At 49.5% G+C, this 21,454-nt stretch overlaps 1 protein-coding gene across 1 annotated transcript in view; it reads left to right on the top strand.

The window, feature by feature from the left end:
* SH2D3C (SH2 domain containing 3C) overlaps positions 1 to 21,454 on the top strand; it is a 129,221-nt gene that overhangs the window by 46,859 nt on the left and 60,908 nt on the right. The window lies entirely within an intron of this gene.

Here is a 21,454-nt window from a genome sequence, read left to right as displayed (position 1 = left end):
GTGGGGGGGGGGGGCTCTGCAACATACCCGGCTGCTTATTGCTCCTTGTGGCCCGGGGCTGCTGGGAGCAGGGTGCGGGGCTTGTTGCATGTGCCCACCCCCTGGACTCTTTACTGCCAGAGCTCCGCTCCTGTGCGCTCCTGCAGGAAATGACCCCTGATCAATGTTCCCTCTAGTCATTGAAATAGCATTGCTGTCAGATGGCCCTCTAGCCTCTGCTTAAAAACCACCAAAGAAAGGAGAGGCCACCACCTTTGGAGGAAGTCTGTTCCGATGGGGAACTGCTCTAACCATCAGGAAGTTTTTCCTAATGTTTAGCTGAAAACTCTTTTGATTTCATTTCTATCTGTTGGTCCTGGTCCGACCTCTTGGAGCAACAGAAAACAACCCCATTCCAACCTTGTATATTACTATGGAAAATGGAGAGTATTCGTCACTGTGTCTTCCAATGTCGATACTCTCGCAAGTTCAGATCTGTGTCGCTACAATTAGTTCAAACAGTGTAGGTTGGCGGTTTGGAATGCTTCGTTCCTCTTGCTGTTGGGACAACTCGGCACACATTCAAAAGAAATTGACTTCTTTTTTCTCCCTTCAAATATTTGCAGGTCACCTTTCCGCTCGCTGGAAGAATTGAAACTCTCTGTACACACAGACACACACACCCTCCGCCATCTATCACATCTTTCGTTTGGGGCTGGCAGAAAGGCCGAAACCCGAGTGTCAACGATGGGAAATGAAAAGTCGAGCGAGGAGAAATCAGCCCCTGAAGGAAAGAGAGCCCTTCAGAAAGCAGAAATAGAAAATCCGAGAGAGATAAGGGCCCCTAAAATAGAGATAAATCAGCGGAGAATCCAGTGCTTTGCCACAGAAGGGGAGGGAGGATGGGACCAAAAGAAAGCAAGACTGGAAAGTAAGAAATCTGAGGACATGCCATTAAAAATGTACCCACAGATCATCAATAGATGTGTCAGTGAACAAATCTGTCCATCAGCTCATCCGGGAAGGCTCCGAGCATTTTGTTCCGGGAGTGTTTCCCCTGCTGGAATGGGAAACTAATCTGTATCATTGCCGAGGAGTCTCACAAACAGGCATTTTAAATAACATGTTTCCTCGACTGGCTGCTGAGAGAACAGCCCTCCTGCTTCCGATTTCCAAGCAGGCATAGAAGAGATAAGTGGTGGAACGTGGAAGGCGGGGAAAAGGTTTTCCGTGAATGGGATCAGATTGGCACGGGTGTCCACTGTGAGGGGTAACCAGAGGAGCATCATCTCCCATATGTTCTTGCCCAATCGGTAATTAATAAATTAATCAATTGTTCCTGCCCAGGAATTAAGATCACAGGGAACGGCCCTAAGAACATAAGACGAGCCCTGCTGGATCAGAGCAATAGTCCACAGAGTCCAGCATCCTGTCTCAGGATAGTTGTGAATTGTGAAGGAGGGAGTTGTGAATTCCCTGCATTGGGCAGGGGGCTGGGCTAAAAGACCCTGGAGATCCCTTCCACCTCTATGATTCTATGAGTAACCAGATGCAGAGAAAGCTGCACAGGATCGGGCCCTTTCAATGGTTGTGTAAAGAGGAATGTTTGGTCCTTGCAGCTCATCCTAACAGGGGGGAGAGCTGCAGAGTAGTGAGAAACTGACCTACCTTAGTCAGTTACGGTCTACTCTGCTTAGCAATCAGCTCTTGTGGTCTCCGCCAAGAGACATCAAACCCAGCTCTGCTGACTGAAAGGGTTTGAACTGCAGCTGCCAAAGACTGAACCTGGGACCTTTTGCATGCAAACGCATGTGCTTTCCCAGTGAGGCTGCTTGCCTGGTCTCCAAAGCTGGTGAGAAGGGGGGATTGCTGTAGAAATTACCCTTCTATCTGGTCACCAGTGTTCCCCACTAAGCTGAGTTAGTGTGAGCTAGCTCACAGATTTTTAGCCTCCGGCTCACACATTTTTGTCTCGGCTCAGGAAGGAGGGCTCCAGAGCAAACTAATCCATGCAGTAGCCAAATTGCTCACTCACAACTTTCATGCCAGTAGCTCACAAAGTAGAATTTTTGCTAGATAACAAGCCTTAAGCATATCACGATGCAGAAAAAAACACCAGAGTGTTAATTGAGATCAGCGTCCTACTGAATCGTGATATACTTAAGACTTATTATCTAGCTTCTATGAAAATGAGAGCTTTGGCACTTCTATAAAACTTCCTGAAGAAGATTCATTTTTGAAACGTTGGTAAATAATCCGGAGACGACGTTGTACCTTGGTTTATAGATTCTATTAAGTTGTATATCATATTGTAATGCTTCAGAGCATAATACATGTACAGCAATTCTTATAAGTCGTATGACTGTTGATTGCGGGTCAGACCCACACGACCGTTGACCTTATATTTGTTCTTCCAGGGAACAGTCAGGATTGATTTCCTTTAGGATTGACTGATTTAATCACCTTGCAGTCCAGGGGACTCTCAAGGGATGCATTTCTACTCACCCTTTATGCATGGACGCACAAAAGGTGTGCCAGTGTAGGTGTGACCCTGCAACTTACCGCATTGGGGGGGGGGTTCTATTTCAGGTCATTAGTTCTGGCCCTGTGATTGTCTGGACTCCCTATGGAGAAGGACCCATTCCACCCCTCCTCTGGCTGTCACATGGGAAAAAGTGCCGCGCTCCTTAAATCCCTTGCTTATCCCACAGAAAGCTATTAACCTCCCTCAGGATTTTGCAATGTGCTGCCAGCAATTCATTAGGAACCTACATCGGTGGTAATTAAACTTTTATCAGCGGCTTTGCCTAGGCCAGTAAGTTTACTACAGGTCAGTGCTGCTACATCACATAATCAGAACTGCAGCCTGCAGTCGGGCATCAGTGCCAGGGGTCATTTCCTGCAGAAGCGCACAGGAGCGGAGCTCCGGCAGTAAGGAGCCCAGGGGGCGGGCACATGCAACAAGCCCCACCCCCTGCTTCCAGCAGCACTCAGTCGGGCCACGAGGAGCAAGAAACAGCCAGGTAAGTTGCCCGCCATCAGGTACAAGCTCTCCCTCCTCTGTGAGGGCAGATCTGCGCGTTCCCCCCCCCACAACTAGCAATCCAAAAGAGTCCAGTGGCACCTTTAAGACCAAGTTTTATTCAGGTACAAGCTCTCCCTCCTCTGTGAGGGCAGATCTGCGCGTCCCCCCCCCCAATAGCTAGCAATCCAAAACAGTCCAGTGGAGCCTGAGCGGTGTTGCCTTCTGACACACTTCCGGTGATGTCAGGGGGTGTGGCATATGCAAATGTTATGCTAATAAATTACGCTAATGAGCTCCTGCACCTCTTTTTCTACGAAATGACCCCTGGGCATCACAATAAACTGTGGTTTACAAAAACCGTAGTCTGATTAACCCTCAGTTCACTGCGGCATCAGAATGCAAATAGTTCAGCTGCCCGGGAGTTGCCGGTTTCCATCAAACCAAGGATTGCAGTTTGCTTAGTTTAACTGTAATTTGTAACTGTGATTTGTTGCCATGCCTGTTTTGAACCAGTGCTAATTAGCTCAGCTTGCTCCCAGCTGCCGTGCCAGTCAGTACATAAACCTCCATTTGTGTCAGCAAGGTGCCAAAGGTTCTTTTTGCTCCTATACACATTCTGGTACCTGAGTTCTTCAATGTACCTGTCTGTATATCCCCCCCCCCTCGCTAGAGATGCGCTCATGTAACCATGCGCATATTTCCATAGTAACTGCATTCCTGTTAGACTACGCCAGTCCTGCTTTGCTGTAACGCTATCTTTCCAAGGTCACAGGTGGACGAAAGAAGAAACTTGCTTTGGTTTTAATGAGTAGAAACTGTGAGAAGCATTTTGTAGTGATATCACAGTTGCCGTTGCTTTCCCAAGGTTTGGGCGCGAGAAAACACATTCTAGGCGCGCGAGGGGAAATATGTTTATTGGCTGTAGTAATTATGAACCTGCTTTAACCTTCCTAGCTCAATGAGCTTGCATTATTCTGAACAGTGCTTCTGTTCAAGTGACTCATGGCTTCAATAAAGTAACCCTTTCTTAAGTGTCTACTCCGTTGTTTGCTGTGGGACCTGACATACTGTTCAGAATCCCATTATTCCTCATCTCAGCGCATCTATCAACCCCGATATGAGCGACGGAGAGGGGAAGACCATCCCTGACGGGACTGAACCGGATAATCCGGATTTGGGGCATGAAGTCCCAGAAACGACAGTAGCAGTACCGGTGACCGAAGCGCAGCCGGTGTATACCCCAGGAGGGGGTGCCAAGCCAAAGAGTACCACGGCTACCTTGTATATGTGTCCCAAGGGCCCGGCACGTCCGCCGAGGCAGGAGGGCCGAGCTAGCTGGAGCCAGTTCGATGAAGAGGCCGTGCGAGAATCGTACTCGCACTTAGGAGCAAGTCTGAGAGACAGCTTGTTCGATCGAGGCATGCTGGGGCAGGGGATGACTGCCCAGGGAGCTCAAGCCGAGCTGTCCATGCCATCGTGGGTGACCGACCGGTCAAAAGCTCGGAGTGGTCAGGTCTCCCCAGAAGAGGGTATCTTGGAGCAGCTCGAGACGACGGACCAGAATGTCCGGCAACTACAACAGACCTTAAATGAAGTGTTGGGAGCTTTACCAGAATTAATTATGCGGACGTTTGAAGAAATGGAGGAGAGGAGACCGCCAGACGATGGGGCGGTTGGTGGCCAGCAACCTCCTGATCGAAGATTGCCGGCGCCCCAGGTAGTTCCCGCTCAGCAGGTCCCTCCAGGTCCACAGCTCCCAGCTCCGAGACTGCCTGATGTGTCCGCCCCGGCGCTGAGGCCAGCCAGCCCAAGACCCCAGGTGATCCCTCGCCTGAAAGACCTGATTGAGGCAACGCTTGACGGGAACCCCGATGACCTGCCCTACTTTGTAGTACGAGTGCAAAAATTCCTCGACCGATCGGGGCATCTGTTCCCAGATGACAGCAGCCGCATAGATGTGGTAGCGGCTCGACTATGGGGACCGGCGGCAACTTGGTACGTGAGGCTACACAACACCCGGGGCCCTGAACTGCGGGACATGTATGTGTTCATGTGGGCACTGAGGGGCCAATTCGAAGACCTGAATGCTGGTCCGAGGGCCCGAGCGTATCTACGCATGCTAAAGCAAGGAAGGAAGATGGTGCGGGAGTACTCGGCTGAATTCAAACTCCATGCTTCCAAACTGCAAAATTGGCCAGACCACATATTGGCTGAAATGTACCGTGTGGGCTTAAACCAGGAGATACGCGAGACCGTGCTAAGGTCAGTGGACCCTATCTCCGTAGCAGCATGGATACAAGAAGCAGAAAGTGCGGATAACCGCTTGCACACCCTCCGGTTGGATCTAGCCACGGCCGGCGGCCGGTCCACCCCACAAGCCCAAAAGATCAAAAGTAATCGGCTACCGGAGGCTATGAGGGAGCAGAGAATGCGGCAAGGATTATGCCTCAAATGCGGGGAGAAGGGCCACTTTGCAGCAGAATGTGGACAGAAGCCTCCTTGGGAGAAACCGGAAGCAAGCAAAAGCCGTCCGAGCATGGAAGAAGGCTATGGGAAAAGCTCTCCAAGCATCACCGGAAGAAGACAAAGGCGACTCCAGCAAAACGGAGCAGGAGCCGGCGGGAAAAGAGCAGGTCCTGCTGTAGTAGGCGCACAACGGCAGGACCCTCCAACAGAGGCGCCAAAAGTGGTGAGCGAACTCCCCTCCCTATTTTTCGTGACTGTGTCTTTAATGAACCCCATCCTTGGGACTCATGTACGAGTGAAAGCCCTCATCGATTCGGGGTGTGGGAGAGACTTAATTAGCCCATCAGTGGTAGCGGGGCTCGAGGCCGGGGTCAAACAACTGAAGGACCCGCTAATATTTACCCAGATGGACGGGTCCCCTATGAAAGACCCGTGCTTATATGAAACTATGCCGTTGCGAATGGGGGCGGGCGAACACTGGGAATATCGGTCTTTCGTGGTAACCCCCACAGCAAGATTCTCCCTGGTATTGGGAGCGCCCTGGCTCTACGGGCATGACCTATATATCCTCTGGGAGGAGGGGAAAGTGGACTTTATGTCACCCAAATGTACGAACCACAAATGGGACCTCGGGTGGGGAATGAACCCTGCATCTGACTCCCCATTCGCCTTACTCACCCGGGAAGCAGTGTCCTCGATCCCTGATGTCTATAGAGACTTAGCTCCAGTATTTGGGGAAGAGGAGGCGGATGAACTACCCCCCCATAGACATTCTGATTGCCGCATAGAATTGGTCCCGGGAGCTAAACTACCTAAGGGGAAGATTTATGCGATGGGACCTGCGGAGAAGGAGGAACTGAGAAAGTTCATTGACAAAAACCTTGCAAGGGGTTTCATTAGACCAGCCTCCTCCCCCTTTGCTGCTCCAGTTCTATTTCGAAAGAAAAAAGATGGGGGGCTGAGACTCTGCACGGATTACTAGGGTTTGAATGCAGTGTCAGCAACAAACGCTTATCCGATGCCGCTAATCAAGGACCTTTTGGCAGAGGCGGCTAAAGGAAAAATCTTTTCAAAACTGGACTTGCGAGACGCTTATTTTCGTGTGCGCATCAAGGAAGGCGATGAAGCGAAAACCGCCTTCAATACTCCGTTGGGGCAGTTTGAATACTTGCTGATGCCCTTCGGACTTCAAGGGGCTCCTGGGGTCTTTATGAACTTGATAAACGAAGTCTTGCACAAACATTTGTTTAAGGGGGTGCTTGTTTACCTTGATGACATTTTTATTTACTCCTCCGACATAAATACACATGTGAAACTGGTGAGAGAAGTCCTGAGTACATTGCACAAGCACAAACTGTTTGCCAAACTTTCTAAGTGCGAGTTTCACCAGACACACATTGACTTTCTGGGCTACCGCATATCAGCCAATGGCCTAGAAATGGATCCGGGGAAAGTAAGGGATGTTTTGGGGTGGGAGGCCCCTCGGACTAGAAGACAACTACAATCCTTCTTAGGATTCGCCAATTTTTATCGCTCATTTTTACCAAACTTTGCACAGGTCAGCCTCCCCCTTACTGACTTGTTAAAGACGAAAGGGAAAGGGGCAGAAGCCACGAAGCCCGGCGTGCCGCTGGTGTGGTCGCCTGAATGCCAAGAGGCATTCGTGCTCTTGAAAGCCCTATTCACCTCGGAACCTGTCTTAGCCCATCCTGATGAAACGAAAAAATTCATTGTGCAAACGGATGCCTCAGATGTAGCCATGGGGGGGGCATCCTACAGGAGGGGGAGGATGGGCTGCTTCATCCGTTGGCTTATGTTTCAAAAAAATTCACTGACTCTGAAAGGCATTGGTCAGTATGGGAAAAGGAAGCGGGGGCTATAAAACTAGTGCTCTCGACCTGGAGGCATTGGCTGGAGGGGGCCCGGGTGCCATTTGAAATTTGGACTGATCACAAAAATCTAGAGACGCTAAAAACACCCCGGAGTCTGAACGCCAAACAATTGAGGTGGGCTGATTTTTTCTCCAATTCACGCTCCACCATTTTCCCGGGACGGCTAACTCTCTTGCTGACGGTCTGTCCTGCCTCCCTCAGCATGCCAGTCAAAGGGAGGTAGTCCTGGACTCGGTATTCACCCCTGCCCAGCTGGGTGGTGGTGGTTACCACTCGCAGTCAAGCCGCCAAACTCCCTGCCTCCCATCTCCCTCCTCTCCCCTCAGCCCCAGCCACAACTTGGGAAGCACGAATTAAGAAGGCGTTTTCAGAGGAGGATCGAGAGGTGGTGGAGGGGTTGGAGGACTGCCAACAAGGGCCAAATGGATGTTGGTACAGAGACAATAAACTTTACGTTCCTGCCTCACTGAGGGGAGAGGTTATGGGCTCTGCGCATGGATCGAAACTGGCAGGGCACTTGGGGTTCCTTAAATCCCTACAGTTACTACAACGGCAGTTCTGGTGGCCGTGCATGCGCAAGGATCTATTGACGTTTGTGCACACCTGTCAAATCTGTGTGATGAGCAAACCGAGGGGGGGGTTCTAACTCAGGTGGTGAGACTTCACATGCTGCCACGCAAAGAGGTCTCCGACAGAGGGACTCAATTTGTCTCTGAATTCTGGACCCACTTAATGACCCTCATGGGTGTGGAAAAAGATCTGAGCAGCGCTTATCACCCAGAGACTGATGGACAAACTGAACGGGTTAATCAAACGCTGGAACAATACCTTAGATGCTTCACGAACTATCAACAAGATGATTGGTGTGATTTGTTACCACTGGCTGAGTACTGTTACAATAATATGTGTCACGCCTCCATTGGCATGTCCCCGTTTAAAGCACTGTATGGCTATGACAGTCCACCCATGCCTTTCCTGACTGGGGAAGGGGACTTGGGGACGGGGGATGCTGGCCCTTGGTGTAAGCAATTGCAAGAGGCCTGGCCTCTTCTCTGCAAGACTTTAGACGCTGCTAAGGCAGCCTATAAAAAAAGGCCGATAGGGGAAGGGTGGAGGGTTGGGCTCTACGGCCTGGGGATCTGGTGTATGTTTCTACCAAAAACATCAAGCTGTTGCATCCTAGTCGTAAATTGGGCTGGAAGTTCATAGGACCATTCAAGGTTCGGAAAGTGATAAATGATGTTGCCGTAGATGTTGAACTGCCTATGAATTTAAGGTCCTTGCATTATGTATTTCATTTCAGCCTGCTGAAGAAAGACGAAGGGTCCTGCCCCTGGAGGGGAGAACGTGTGCCTCCCCTTCCCATCTTAGTGGACGGTCAGGAACACTATGAGATATCTCGTATTCTGGACTCTAAGTTGAAATGTGGTAAAGTGTTCTATCTTGTGGAATGGAAAGACTTCGGACCCCAGCACCTCGAGTGGGTGGAAGTAGGGGATATTCGGGCCCCTAACATGCTCCGGAAGTTCCACCGGGAGTTCCCGGAAAAACCAGGAGGTCTCCCGGCCTGGCCGGGAGATTAATCTGCAGGGTGGAGGGAAGTGGATTTTCGGGAGGGCAGTATGTCAGCAAGCTGCCAAAGGTTCTTTTTGCTCCTATACACATTCTGGTACCTGAGTTCTTCAATGTACCTGTCTGTATATCTCCCCCCCCCTCGCTAGAGATGCGCTCATGTAACCATGCGCATATTTCCATAGTAACTGCATTCCTGTTAGCCTACGCCAGTCCTGCTTTGCTGTAACGCTATCTTTCCAAGGTCACAGGTGGACGAAAGAAGAAACTTGCTTTGGTTTTAATGAGTAGAAACTGTGAGAAGCGTTTTGTAGTGATAACACAGTTGCCGTTGCTTTCCCAAGGTTTGGGCGCGAGAAAACACACTCTAGGTGCGCGCGGGAAATATGTTTATTGGCTGTAGTAATCATGAACCTGCTTTAACCTTTCTAGCTCAATGAGCTTGCGTTATTCTGAACAGTGCTTCTGTTCAAGTGACTCATGGCTTCAATAAAGTAACCCTTTCTTAGGTGTCTACTCCGTTGTTTGCTGTGGGACCTGACAATTTGTTGGCCTCTTGCTTCTCATCCTCCCTCTATTTTGTCTGCTTCTACTGATTTTTAATTTTTGTAAGCCACTTTGGGTCCAGACAGAGAAAGACTGGAGAGAAGTAATTCAAATAAATACATTGTATATGTAAGGCCAGCCATGAGTGGGAAACGTTATTGTCTATTTCTACAGTGTCCCCAATACACACAGTATTTTACAGAACGTCCTGACCAGCCCTTGGTGTCTCAAAGAGCTTACCATCTGAAATTAAAAGTGGGCCAAAGGAAACTGATGAGAGATTAGCAAAAAGGTTCCTCATTTCATTTTTTATGCATTTGCTTAATTTTACATGCAATTTATATATACTGTCAGAAGATTCCCGGTTCAATCCCCGGCATCTCCAGTTAAAAGGATCAGGTAGCAGGTGATGTGAAAGACCTCTAAGCTGAGAGACCCTCGAGAGCTGCTGCCTGAGTAGACAATACAGACCTTGATGGATTGATAGTCTGACTCAGTAAGAAGACAGCTTCATGTGTTCATGCGTCAGGGGCAGATTAGCCCTGGGAATGCTTCTGGTGGGGGCAATTGGGGTTGGCTAACTCATGATGGGCCACGGTGGCTCAGTGGTTAAGACACTGAACTGCAGAGTGCCGCGTGACGGAGTGAGCTCCCGTCTCTGGCCCCAGCTCCTGCCAACCTAGCAGTTTGAAAGCAAGAAATTGCAAACAGTTAAATAGGTACCGCTTCGTTGGGAAGATGACAGCGTTCCGTGCGCCTTGGTGTCCAGTCATGCCGGCCACATGACCACGGAAATGTCTTCGGACAGCACTGGCTTTTCGGCTTGGAAATGAAGATGAGCACCAGACGGATTCGACTGGCTTTCGAGCAAAGGGAAACCTTTACCTTTACCTAGCTTATGATAGCTGTACAGAGTCCTGACATAGATAATTGGGGCCAGTTGACTAAGTATAAAAGGTAAAGGTTTCCCTCGCTCGAAAGCCAGTCAAATCTGACTCTAGGGGGCAGTTTCCAAGCCGAAGAGCCAGCGCTGTCCAAAGACGTTTCCGTGGTCATGTGGCCGACATGACTAAAGGCCAGGGCACACGGAATGCTGTTACCTTCCCACCGAAGCAGATTGAGCATACTCTGGGGCTAAGTTAATGCCCCAACCCAGCCCATCCATAGCTATAATAGACATATCATGAAGGTTCATCAATGTGCTAATAACATTGACAAATGCATCCATTTCACAGGGGGAGAAAAAAAATCCAGTGCAAGGAATCATGAAAGTTTGTTTGTAAAGCCATGGGTCTGGTTTGCCGAAGAGGGATGCGAAATTTTGGGGCCGAACTCTGAAAGCAGAAAAGTCGAAGCCATGCCTATGAAGGGATGGCAGGATGTGAGCTAATGCAATTATATGTACTCTGCGTCCTTCCTTGTGTACACAGTCCCATTCACCTAAGAATTTTTAATAGGCTTTTAAATTGGTGACATGACGACTTCCTTTTTTAAAAGTGAAATCCTGTTCTTCTTTTTTTTTAAAAAAAAGGAAACTAGAATAGTCACCGGCAGCACCTGTTCTCCCTCTCCAGAAAGCTGTGATACTCCAAATCCCCCCCCCGCCGACTTACCCTCTTCTGTTCCACTCAAGATCCCCCCCCCCGCTCACCACAGATTGGTTATAGGTTCTTTCATCTCTTGTCATTCTTGCTGCTAGACCTGAGTGTGGCATGGTGCTTAAAAAGGATCAGGATTAATTAAGGGATAATATTATTACATCAAGAGGTCATTTTGGGGGGGGGAACGCGGGGGGATCGCAGTTCCCCCGGGTGAGGTACGGGGGGCGGGGCACATGACGAAGCCCCGCCCCCTGCTTCCGGCCGCTCCGCTTCCAGCCCTCATTCAGTCAGGAGGAGGCAGGAGAAGAGGGAGGGTAAGTTGCTTCCTCCCTGCCTCTCCCCACCCCTGCCTGCCTGGGGCCAGGGAGGGCCTTCGCGGGGCTTCCTCGTACTCCCGCTGGCCTTGCAGGTCCACCCCCGGGCCTCTGATGTCAGGGGGTGTGGCATATGCTAATGAGTTATGCTAATGAGTTCCCCTAGCTCTTTTTCTACGAAATGACCCTCTGTAATGAAGGTGTTCTCTATCAGCAGGTCAAAGTTTCCACCTTGTCCATTGCTACAGTCATGGTGCTAGCGACAATTCATAAGCACACACACACACACAAAAAAGATCCGTCATCTTCAGGCTGGCCAAGTGGGTTGTACCAGGTAGTGTCGCTCAAAAGGAAATCACTTAGCTGTGGCCTTGCATGTACTTAAAACTTTATTGCAGCATTATATCGTTAAGCTGAAGGCTTTGCAGGAAAGGTGGGAAGAGAGAGAAAGGGGGAACCGGAGAGACCCGTTTAGGCCTCTAAATTACACACCGAGTCCATTTCCCACCTGGCTCCCGGTTTCTTTGTTCTTCCTTTCATGGTCATATTTCTGGGGGGGGGGAGAGACCATTGTGCAGGGAAGGCCCGTTTCTTCTCCTGCCCTCCCTCCTCTCCTCCTCTCCCAGTCTCTTTGTCCTTCCCTTCCTTTGTTCCACAACCCCAGATTTTTTCAAGCCTGAGTGGGGCAGCCTCAGCCGCTCCCAACTCCCAGCACACGGACTGGCTGGTAAATCCCAGAGGCCGGGGTGGGTGGGAGGGTGGGTGGGGCAGCTTGTGGATTAGAAAAGAGAGGAAGTGAGGATAGCTGACCTTTCCGAGCACTGTACACACAGGGCAAAATCGGATTCTGTCCCAGAAGGAAAAAAAAATCTAGGAGCCGGTGCATAGAATGGAGCAAAACCAGGGCTTGTCTTTCGCAGACGGGCAGGTTAGTGAGAAAGAGACAAGTTCCTTTGGATGTGTGCCACCCGTCATTACATGTCAGAGCGCTTCCCTCCCAAAGAAGCCCCTTCCTCCTCTCTCCAAACTCCTGTAGCTGTTTAGGAACAGCCTTCTTCTGCCCCCTGCCTGCCAGACAGCCAGACAGCCCGAAGAAAAATGCTTTTCAAACCGATGAGTCACAATCGAATTCTTTCAGTCCAGAATCTCCCTGACTATCAACCACCATCTGTTCCTTCTGCCTCTGGTTCCCATTCAGGACGAAAGAAGAATTCGCGTTGCACGCCTTGGGTAGTGACGGGCTGGGGATGCTTGTGCGAGTGAGCTGTGGATACTCTGTGGGTGCGTTCAGACGGGGCAGAAACGCAATCACACTTACCTCCATCTTCCAGATCCCTCCGGTGGACGCCCGCTCACACGCTGCGGGCGTCGGTTTTTTTTTTTTTTAAAGCACAGTTTGAGCATGCGCATAGGCAGCCATTCACAGAATGGCGATTTTTGCGCATGCTCTCACCCCCCGCATTACATTTAAACTTTAAAGGTAAGGACTTACCTTTAAAGTTTAAAGCCCAACCTGGCCTCCCTGTAGTCCCGGACTCCTCCGGGAAGTTAAACTAAGGGCTTTTTTCCCCCTTCTTAACAAACGCTCGGGGCGAAGCTTCGCCCGAGCGCATATCGCTTACTTTTTTTAAAAAATGGCGGGGGAAAGCCGGAAGCCTCAGGCTTCCAACGGAAGTGTCTCTGCAACGTTGGAGAGCGATCAGACGCCGGGGTGCACCGTTTACAACCGTTGTACTCTGGATACCACCACTTGGGGACCTAGTGGCAGAGTACAACGGTTTAAAGGGCTTTACACCGGTTAGGGACAGGAGGCAGATGTTCGTTGTGTGAACGCCGGTGAGTACACCGGTTGCAACCGGAACCCTAACCGATGTAAAGCCCCCGTCTGAACGCACCCTGTGTGTGTAGGGTTGCCAGGTGTGGGTCGGAAAATACATGGAGACTTTGGGGGTGGAGCCGGGAGAAGGCGGGGTTTGGGGAGGGGAGGGGCCTCAGCATGGTACAGTGCCATAGAGTCCATCCTTCAAAGCAGCCATTTTCTCCAGGGGAGCTGATCTCTGTTGTAAAACCGGGAGATCTCCGGGTCCCACCTGGAGGCTGGCAACTTTATGTGTGTGTGAGGCTTCAGTGTCTGTAAGAAGAGCCAGTCAGGATCTCCCATAGTTTCATCGATGGCTAAAAGCAGCCACGGATATATGAGGAGGGAGGATTAACCTTTCCCGTGTGCACCGTTTTCCCCATTTCAGATCAAGCCCTTCCATGACTGCTTAACCTTTAACATTTAAAGAGCCAGTTTGGTGTAGTGGTTTAAGTGCATGGACTCTAATCTGGGAGAACCAGGTTTGATTCCCCACTCCTCCACTTGCACCTGGCTGGATGACCTTGGGCAAGCCGTAGTTCTGATAAGAGCTGTTCTTATTTATTTATCTTGAAAAAGAGCAGTTTATTTATCTTGAAAAAGAGCAGTTTCTGTCAAGAGCTCTCTCAGCCCCACCTACCTCACAGGGTGTCTGTTGTGGGGAGGGGAATGGAAAGGAGTTTGTAAGCCGCTCTGAGACGCCTTCGTGTAGTGAAGGGAGGGGTATAAATCAATGTTCCCTCTAAGCTGTGGAGTCCTGTGAGCAAAAATTCTGCTTTGTGAGTTACTGGCTTTAAAGTTGTGAGCCAGTGATCAGTTATAAATCAGTTAGCTCTGGAGCCCTCCTTCCTGAGCCAAGGCAAAAGTGTGTGAGCTGGAGGCTAAAAAACTGTGAGCTAGCTCACACTAACTCAGCTTAGAGGGAACACTGGTATAAATCCAATCTCTTCTTCTTCTTCTTCTTTTAAAAAACCCACAGGCATTTCCCATGCCTAGTTTGGCTCTAAGCACCTTATTTCCAAAGAGAAGGGGCCATTTCAGAGTGCCATGGAGACCCTTGACTCAGGGACTAATAAGAAGTGTCACTTATGAATCCAGTAACAAAGATCCAACCCTCCTTTGGGGGCAACATGAAGCCATTGCTTAACCTTCAAGAGCACTGAATGACAGAGCTGGTAGGGTCGACAGCTCTGGACTGGGAAATTCCTAGACCAGTGGTGGCGAACCTATGGCACGGGTGCCAGAGGTGGCAATCAGAGCCCTCTCTGTGGGCACGTGTGCTATCGCCCCAGCCAGGCCCAGACCGTCATTAAAGTGTCGGATTCTCTGCCAAATAATTTTAAGTAAATGAAAGCATTTGGGATAGCTTTCCTTACTTTGTTTGGATCATCTTAAGTTAATGTGTGAGTTGTTTTTTCTAAAGTAAAACCTCAGTATTCGGGTTAAATGGCCGTGTTGGCACTTTGCGATCAATAAGTGGGTTTTGGGTCGCAGTTTGGGCACTCGGTCTCTGAAAGGTTCGCCATCACTGTCCTAGACAGTTGGGGGTGGGCCTCAGCAGGGTATAATGCCATAAAGCCCCCACCCTCCAAAGCAGCCATTCTCTCCAGGGGAACTGATCTTTGTAGTATGGAACTCAATTGTAATTCTGGGAGATCTCCAGATCCCACCTAGAGGGTGGCAACTGTACTACGAAATCCTCATTGAAAACTTCCTGCTGGAGTGGAGCCTATGGAGGGCAGAGTTTGGGAGCCGAGGAAGCTCAGTGGGGCTGTGATGAGTCCACCACCCTCCAAAGCAGCCATTTCCTCCAAGGAAACTGATCTCCGTGGTCTGGAGATAAGTGGCAATTCCCAGAGATTTCCAGGCCCCATCTGGAGGTTGGCAACCCAATGCATGGCACATCCCAAGGGCGAGAATATGAACTGAGATGTGGCTGATCACTTCCCGCAACCTACTGGGTATGTTCATTGAGAAGCAGAGTTGGGTCTTCAGATCTACAGACTACAACTCTCTTCTGAGAACTTCGTCAGAAAGCTGAGGTTTGTTGCATTTTTTTAAATGATGATACAAAGAACTGGATGGGAATTTTTACCACTCCAAATCACAAGTATTTCTATATTTTATTAGTGCTTCCCATGCATTCCAAAAAATGAACCAATTCCTTCCCTGTCCAGACAAAATCTGGTTCGATGAAATAAATTCCCCTGGAGCAACCAGAGAGCCAAAGCTCAGCCAAAGTTGAATTCATTCTCATCAGGTCTTTGCCGGCAGTTATAGGGGGTTCCCGTGCCACAGGCCAGAAGTTCTTCTCTAACCCTGGCCTGATGTAGCTGCAGTGGATTCTGGGATGGTCCACCAGGGATGAATTAAGGCCCGATGTGCCCATTTGGAATGCTGGTTCATCTCTGCTCCAGGGGCGGCTGGCCAGATCCCACAAGGCTATATTTCTGGTGTGGCTTTTCACTTCTCCCCAAACTGGACTCATTTTTCTCCCTCATTCATGGAAGCTTCACTGCTTTTGCCAAATCATCTGGAGCCCCTAAAGGAAGGGGGGATTTGGCAACCGGCAGGGAAAGATGAAGCACCATCCGTAGCCCATTGAACCTTAGTGCATTGAATTTTAGTGCCAGGGTTTTGGGGGGAAATAAGGTTTCCCCTTTGTGGTATGATCCAAGAACTAGAAAAATAAGAACTAGAAGAGCTGTGCTGCTGAGCATTAGGTTACAGAATTTTAAACTACATGCAAGATGGTATTTAATACCAACACACAGGGCTATTTTTGGGCAGGAACGCACAGGAACGGAGTTCCGGCTGGCTCCCAAGTTGGCCACACCCAGCAAGAACTCATTAGCATAATAGGCCACACCCAACAGCAGAAACTCATTAGGATTGGCTACATTAGGGGTGTGTGACCTAACATGCAAAGGAGTTCCTGCTACAAAAAAGCCCTGGGTTTTGACAACAAACAAGGTAAACAGAATAACAAGCAAAAGGTGGGTGTGGCTGGATAACCACACTTCTGATAACATGGGGGTGCAGCCTAATGCGCTAATGAGCTGTGCTGTCAGGGGTGTGGCCTAATATGCTAATGAGTTCCTGCTGTTGGATGTGGCCTGTTATGCTAATGAGTTCCTGCTGGGCTTTTTCTACAAAAAGAGCCCTGCCAACACACTTAACTCATATAGTTCCTACACTAAATCCGTACTGTTGGAAGGGTTGTGGACAACTTGGATCATTTCGGCACTGTTGGTGGGATTGCCCTACAATAGCGACGTTTTGGAAAACAATCGTGAAATACTCTGAACAAATATTAAATATTAAAATCCCTTTTACACCAGAATCTATTCTATCAAATTATTGGCCAACTTTTAAACACACTAGATACAAAATAGAACTTCTCTTAATTTTCCTCATTGCCACAAATAGCTCAAAATTGGAAATCTAAAAAAAACCCGTCTTTGAGTCAATGCTTCATGAAATTATGGGATCTAGCCGTTTCAGATAAATTGGCTATCCAAATACTATCCTTTAATAACATTCAGAAATCTTCCAAGTTTCTAGAAGAATCGTTCCCTTTTTTTGATTAGGTTACAAAATCCCCGAACAAGAAATGCGCTACTCCAAAGAAATATTTAGACATTGTATTTTATTGAGTACTTATTAACAGCCTCCTTTTCATACCAAATATTGTTGAGTGTGCACTGAAGTTATGATGTTTAAAAACGTTTAATTGATTTATTGAACTTGTACATCATTTTGAAATCATTGTTTATACTGTATTTGTTAAAGAAAATAAAAAAATTAAGTATTAAAAAAAGAAGAAGAAGAGCTGTGCTGGGGGGGGGAGGAAATTAATGCCTCTGGGAACATGCCCCAAAAGGGTGGGCGTCCCATTTGGCCCTGGCGTGTTAGATTGAGAGATACCCTTCCTCTGAATATGAGCTTTCCATTTTGAACCAGCATGATGTAGTGGTTAAGAGCGGCGGACTCTAATCTGGAGAACTGGGTTTGATTCCCGCACTCCTCCTCCACACGAAGCCTGCTGGGTGACCTTGGGCCAGTCACATTTCCCTCAGAACTCTCTCAGTCCCACCTGCCTCACAAGGTGCCTGTTGTGGGGAGAGGAAGGGAAGGCGATTGGTCCCCCGGGGGAGGAAAATGGGGGGGGGGGGGGAGGCGTGGCTGTTTGCCCTGGAGCAAACTAACGCGCGGTTGCGCAATCTGGCGTCGGGTTGAGGTCCTGTCGAGCTCCCGTGGTTAGGGGGGAGGTGCCGATCACACGACGCGGCAAAGAAGCGGAGCGGCGCGGCAAACGGGGTTGTGGGTTTTTTAAAAAACTGAAATGTGCGCATGCTCCGTTGGGTGCTTGTGCGCATCCATGGAGACTTGGGGGGGGGAACCCTTTTTCCGAGGGGACATGGGCGGGCGCCGGAACTACCACCGGAAACGCGATCAGACGCCCACCCTTGCCCCGCGGTTTCCGGAAACTAGTACCTCCGAGGTACTAGTTTTTTACCCCACATCTTCAGCGGGAAGCCTCGGGTGCGCCACGGGAGCTCTACGCTTCCCAGATGTAGCGGTGAGATCACGCCCAGAAAATCCGCCTATCTTCCGTCTCTCTAGCGTGCCTAATGCTCCGTGTGACCGGGGCCTGAGACTCCTTTGGGTAGAGAAAAGCAGGGTATGAAAATCACCGCTCAGTGGAAGAACCTTTTGCTTTGCATGCAGAAGGCCCCGGGTTCAATCCGGTTAACTGGATCAGGCAGCAGGGGATGCCAATGACCAGAGACCCTGGAGACCTGCTACCAGGCTGAGTAGACAAGACGGACCTCGATGGACCGATGGTGATTCACGTCTGGGATCACGTGTGGAGATGCTAGACCCATCCTCCACGAATTGGTCAAATCTGTTCTGAAAGTCATCTCAGTTAGTGGCTAAGCGTTAATTAAAGTGTGACTCCCAGCTCTGGCTTGGAAAAGCCCTGGGGTTTTGGGAGTGAGGCCTGGGAGGGCAGAGCTTGGGGAGTGGGGGGAGCTCAAGTGCGGATGTGACAAACGTCCATGCTCTGAAGCTGCCGTTTCCCTGGATCTCTGTACGTTGGAGCTCAGTTGTCATTCCAGGAGAACTCCAGGCCCCAGCTGGAGGTTGGCAACAACAGCCCTATTCTGCTAAACTCAGTTGTAATGCCACTCCTCAAACTGTCTCATATTTATTGGTGCTGCTCCAACTCTGCACACAGAAGTCCTGTCTGAGCTTCTAGAAATCAAGCATCTCAGGGCCAAACAAGCAGGCTCAAGGTGGTGTACAATAATTAAAAGTACAATAAAAACAGATACAATTCCAACAGTAGTATATAAAGTGCAGATTAAGTACAATTAACAAAATGCAGATGGCAATCGTTGTAAGATGGCCCAGTATGACTAGGCAATCAGTATCCCTGGTAGAGTGCCAGTAATAGATGTTTTCAGTAGCTCATTCATCAGTGACGGCTCCTAACCCAGGGCCTGGTGGAAGAGCCCCATTTGACAGGGCCTGCAGAACTGTGAGGGGTCCCGCAGGGCCCTGATGTCCTCCGGGAACTCATTCCACCAGTGTGGAGCCGCCACTGAGAAGGCCCTAGATCTGGTGATGGCCAATCTGGCATCTTTTGGACCAGGGACAGTCAGGTGATGTTGGGTCCCCGACCTCAGTGCTCTCTGGGGAACCTATGGGGAAAGACGGTCCCTCAGGTAGGCAGGAAATCAGAAAAGTCTGAAAGGGGACCGGAGCACAACCAGATGGGAAGGGGGAGACATGAGATTTAGCCCTTCTTGCTTTATTTGTTCCTCAGGCTCAGTTCTCATGGCCAAAGTAGACACAGTAGTGGGAGACCCAGGAAGAGCTCTCCCATGCTTGTTCTACTGTAAATAATGGGGGGCGGAGGAGGCAGAGGTCATTTCGGGGGGGATCGCGGGGGATCGCAGTTCCCCCGGGTGAGGTACGGGGGGCGGGACACATGACGAAGCCCCGCCCCCTGCTTCCGGCCGCCCCGCTTCCGGCCCTCATTCAGCCAGGAGGAGGCAGGAGAAGAGGGAGGGTAAGTTGCTTCCTCCCTGCCTCTCCCCACCCCTGCCTGCCTGGGGCCAGGGAGGGCCTTCGCGGGGCTTCCTCGCACTCCCGCCGGACTTGCAGGTCCACCACCAGGCCCCTCATGCGGCTCTGCAGTGGAGCTGCAAGGCTGAGGGCGGCGGCCGGGACCGTTGGGGGCGGGGTGTGTGGCCTTATGACACACTTCCGGTGATGTCAGGGGGTGTGGCATATGCTAATGAGTTCCCCTAGCTCTTTTTCTACGAAACAACCCCTGGGAGGAGGAATCTGGATTGGGGCAGTGGCATGGATGGAGAGGGTTCACTTGCCATTTGCACAACCTGCCTGCCACCGCTAGGGTCATTTACTCTGCAAGGAGGAAAGTAGAGCCACGGCCTCTTTTCATATTTGCTGTGCTAATTTTATCACCTGCAGCGAATCCCTCTATATCAGGGGTGGCCAAACTGTGGCTCGGGAGCCGCCTGCGGCTCTTTCACACATATTGTGTGGCTCCTTGCAGGGCGGTTGGGGAAGCGAAATATCATTGGCAAACAAATATCATTGGACAAATAAACATCATTATCAATATCTGCTTTTACCGCTTTTGTTGTTATTTTTGGCAGTCTCAGTTAATGTTAACAAAAAGCAAATCTGTATATTTCCCAGTATAAAACGTGTGTAATATTTGTTCCTTGTCTCGCGGCTCTCAAACATCTGACGTTTCTTCGATGCGGCTCTTACATTAAGCGAGTTTGGCCACCCCTGCTCTATATCTTGATTTCAGCCTAGATGAATGCAAGTCAGACTCACCGATAAATTTTCATGGAGGGGGGAGGGGCTTGCCATCTTCCCAGTTGGAAACAGCTGCTTGTTTGGGTTTTTTTTTTCATATTGCTGCTAGAATCAGCCGGGAAGCCTGTGGACTATGTATGCTTAATGGAAGTTCAAAAGGTGGGGGGGGGGCGCATGGAGAGGGAGTTCCTGTGATTGGGAGGGCAGGGATTTAATTCCTTGCCCTCCCTGTGGCTAGGAGGAGAACCCTACCATGCAACAAGCGAGTAAATATTTGCACGCGTTATGCAAGTTTCAGAGTCCTTCTTTCCTTGGGTGGTCTTGATTGAGAATTCAGATTTCCCTTGTTATGGTGCAGACTAGGCGGCTGTGATTGTGCTCGTTTTCCTTGAGATCATCTTTGCAGTAATACTCCTAGGAGATCCAGCTGGGTCCCCCTGGTGGATACCAGGTACTAAATGTATTTTCAAATCCTTAGTCCCGCCTGTGCCATTCAACAGAACTGTCTCTTTCCCAGCTGAGCTTGGCCATGTCCTTTCCTGGGGAATGCAAAGGACTTGTTTGAATTAATTACACTGGGGAAAGAAGTACTCTCCAAATATTAACTGAGGCAGAAATACCAGTGCGCATTAGCAGCTACTGTAAGCCGTTCGTTCAAGGCACAATAGTTAAATAGATGTAATCGGGTTCCAGATATTTCAGAGCTCTCGACCTGGCCTTGGGCCATGGGTTTCTTGCATTGCTGGAGATGAGAGGATTTGCCCGTGTGGGTCACGCACTGTATTTCTAGGGATGCCATTGAATTTGCCGGTTCAGTTTGAATGTCCCCGTTTTGATTTTCTCCCCTCCCTTCTGCAAAAATGAGTCTATTTTGTGCCCCGTTCTACTGTCTCACAGCAAATTTTTCAAGTCAAAATGTGCACGTTTTCCAAATGTTGTGAATAAACAAATAAGCATCATACACCTATGTTCTATATATAAATGACTTACATTGCATGTCTAAATACTGCAGAAAGCGCATAAGGCAGCATGTGGAAGTAAAAAGAAATGGAAATTTCTGTTTGTTCTCCCCTACTGATTCTGCCCGAGGAGCATAAGCGGAAAGGTGTAATCAGCTTTGATCAGCCTTCTGTTGATCTCATTATCATCTCATCTGATGTGAATCAAGTGACTGTGTCATCGTTGCCATTACAGATCCCAGCCGTTAATGCACCTTTTCAGCGGTCATTTCGTAGAAAAAGAGGTGCAGGAGCTCATTAGCATAACTCATTAGCATAACTCATTTGCATATGCCACACCCCCTGACATCACCGGAAGTGTGTCAGAAGGCAACACCCACC

Source organism: Gekko japonicus, unplaced genomic scaffold (genome assembly GCF_001447785.1).
Source record: "Gekko japonicus isolate JY-2015 unplaced genomic scaffold, Gekko_japonicus_V1.1 scaffold1863, whole genome shotgun sequence".
NCBI classification, from domain to species: Eukaryota; Metazoa; Chordata; class Lepidosauria; order Squamata; family Gekkonidae; genus Gekko; species Gekko japonicus.
Note: the sequence above shows the minus strand (reverse complement) of the source record. Positions and strands in the feature narration are given on the sequence as shown.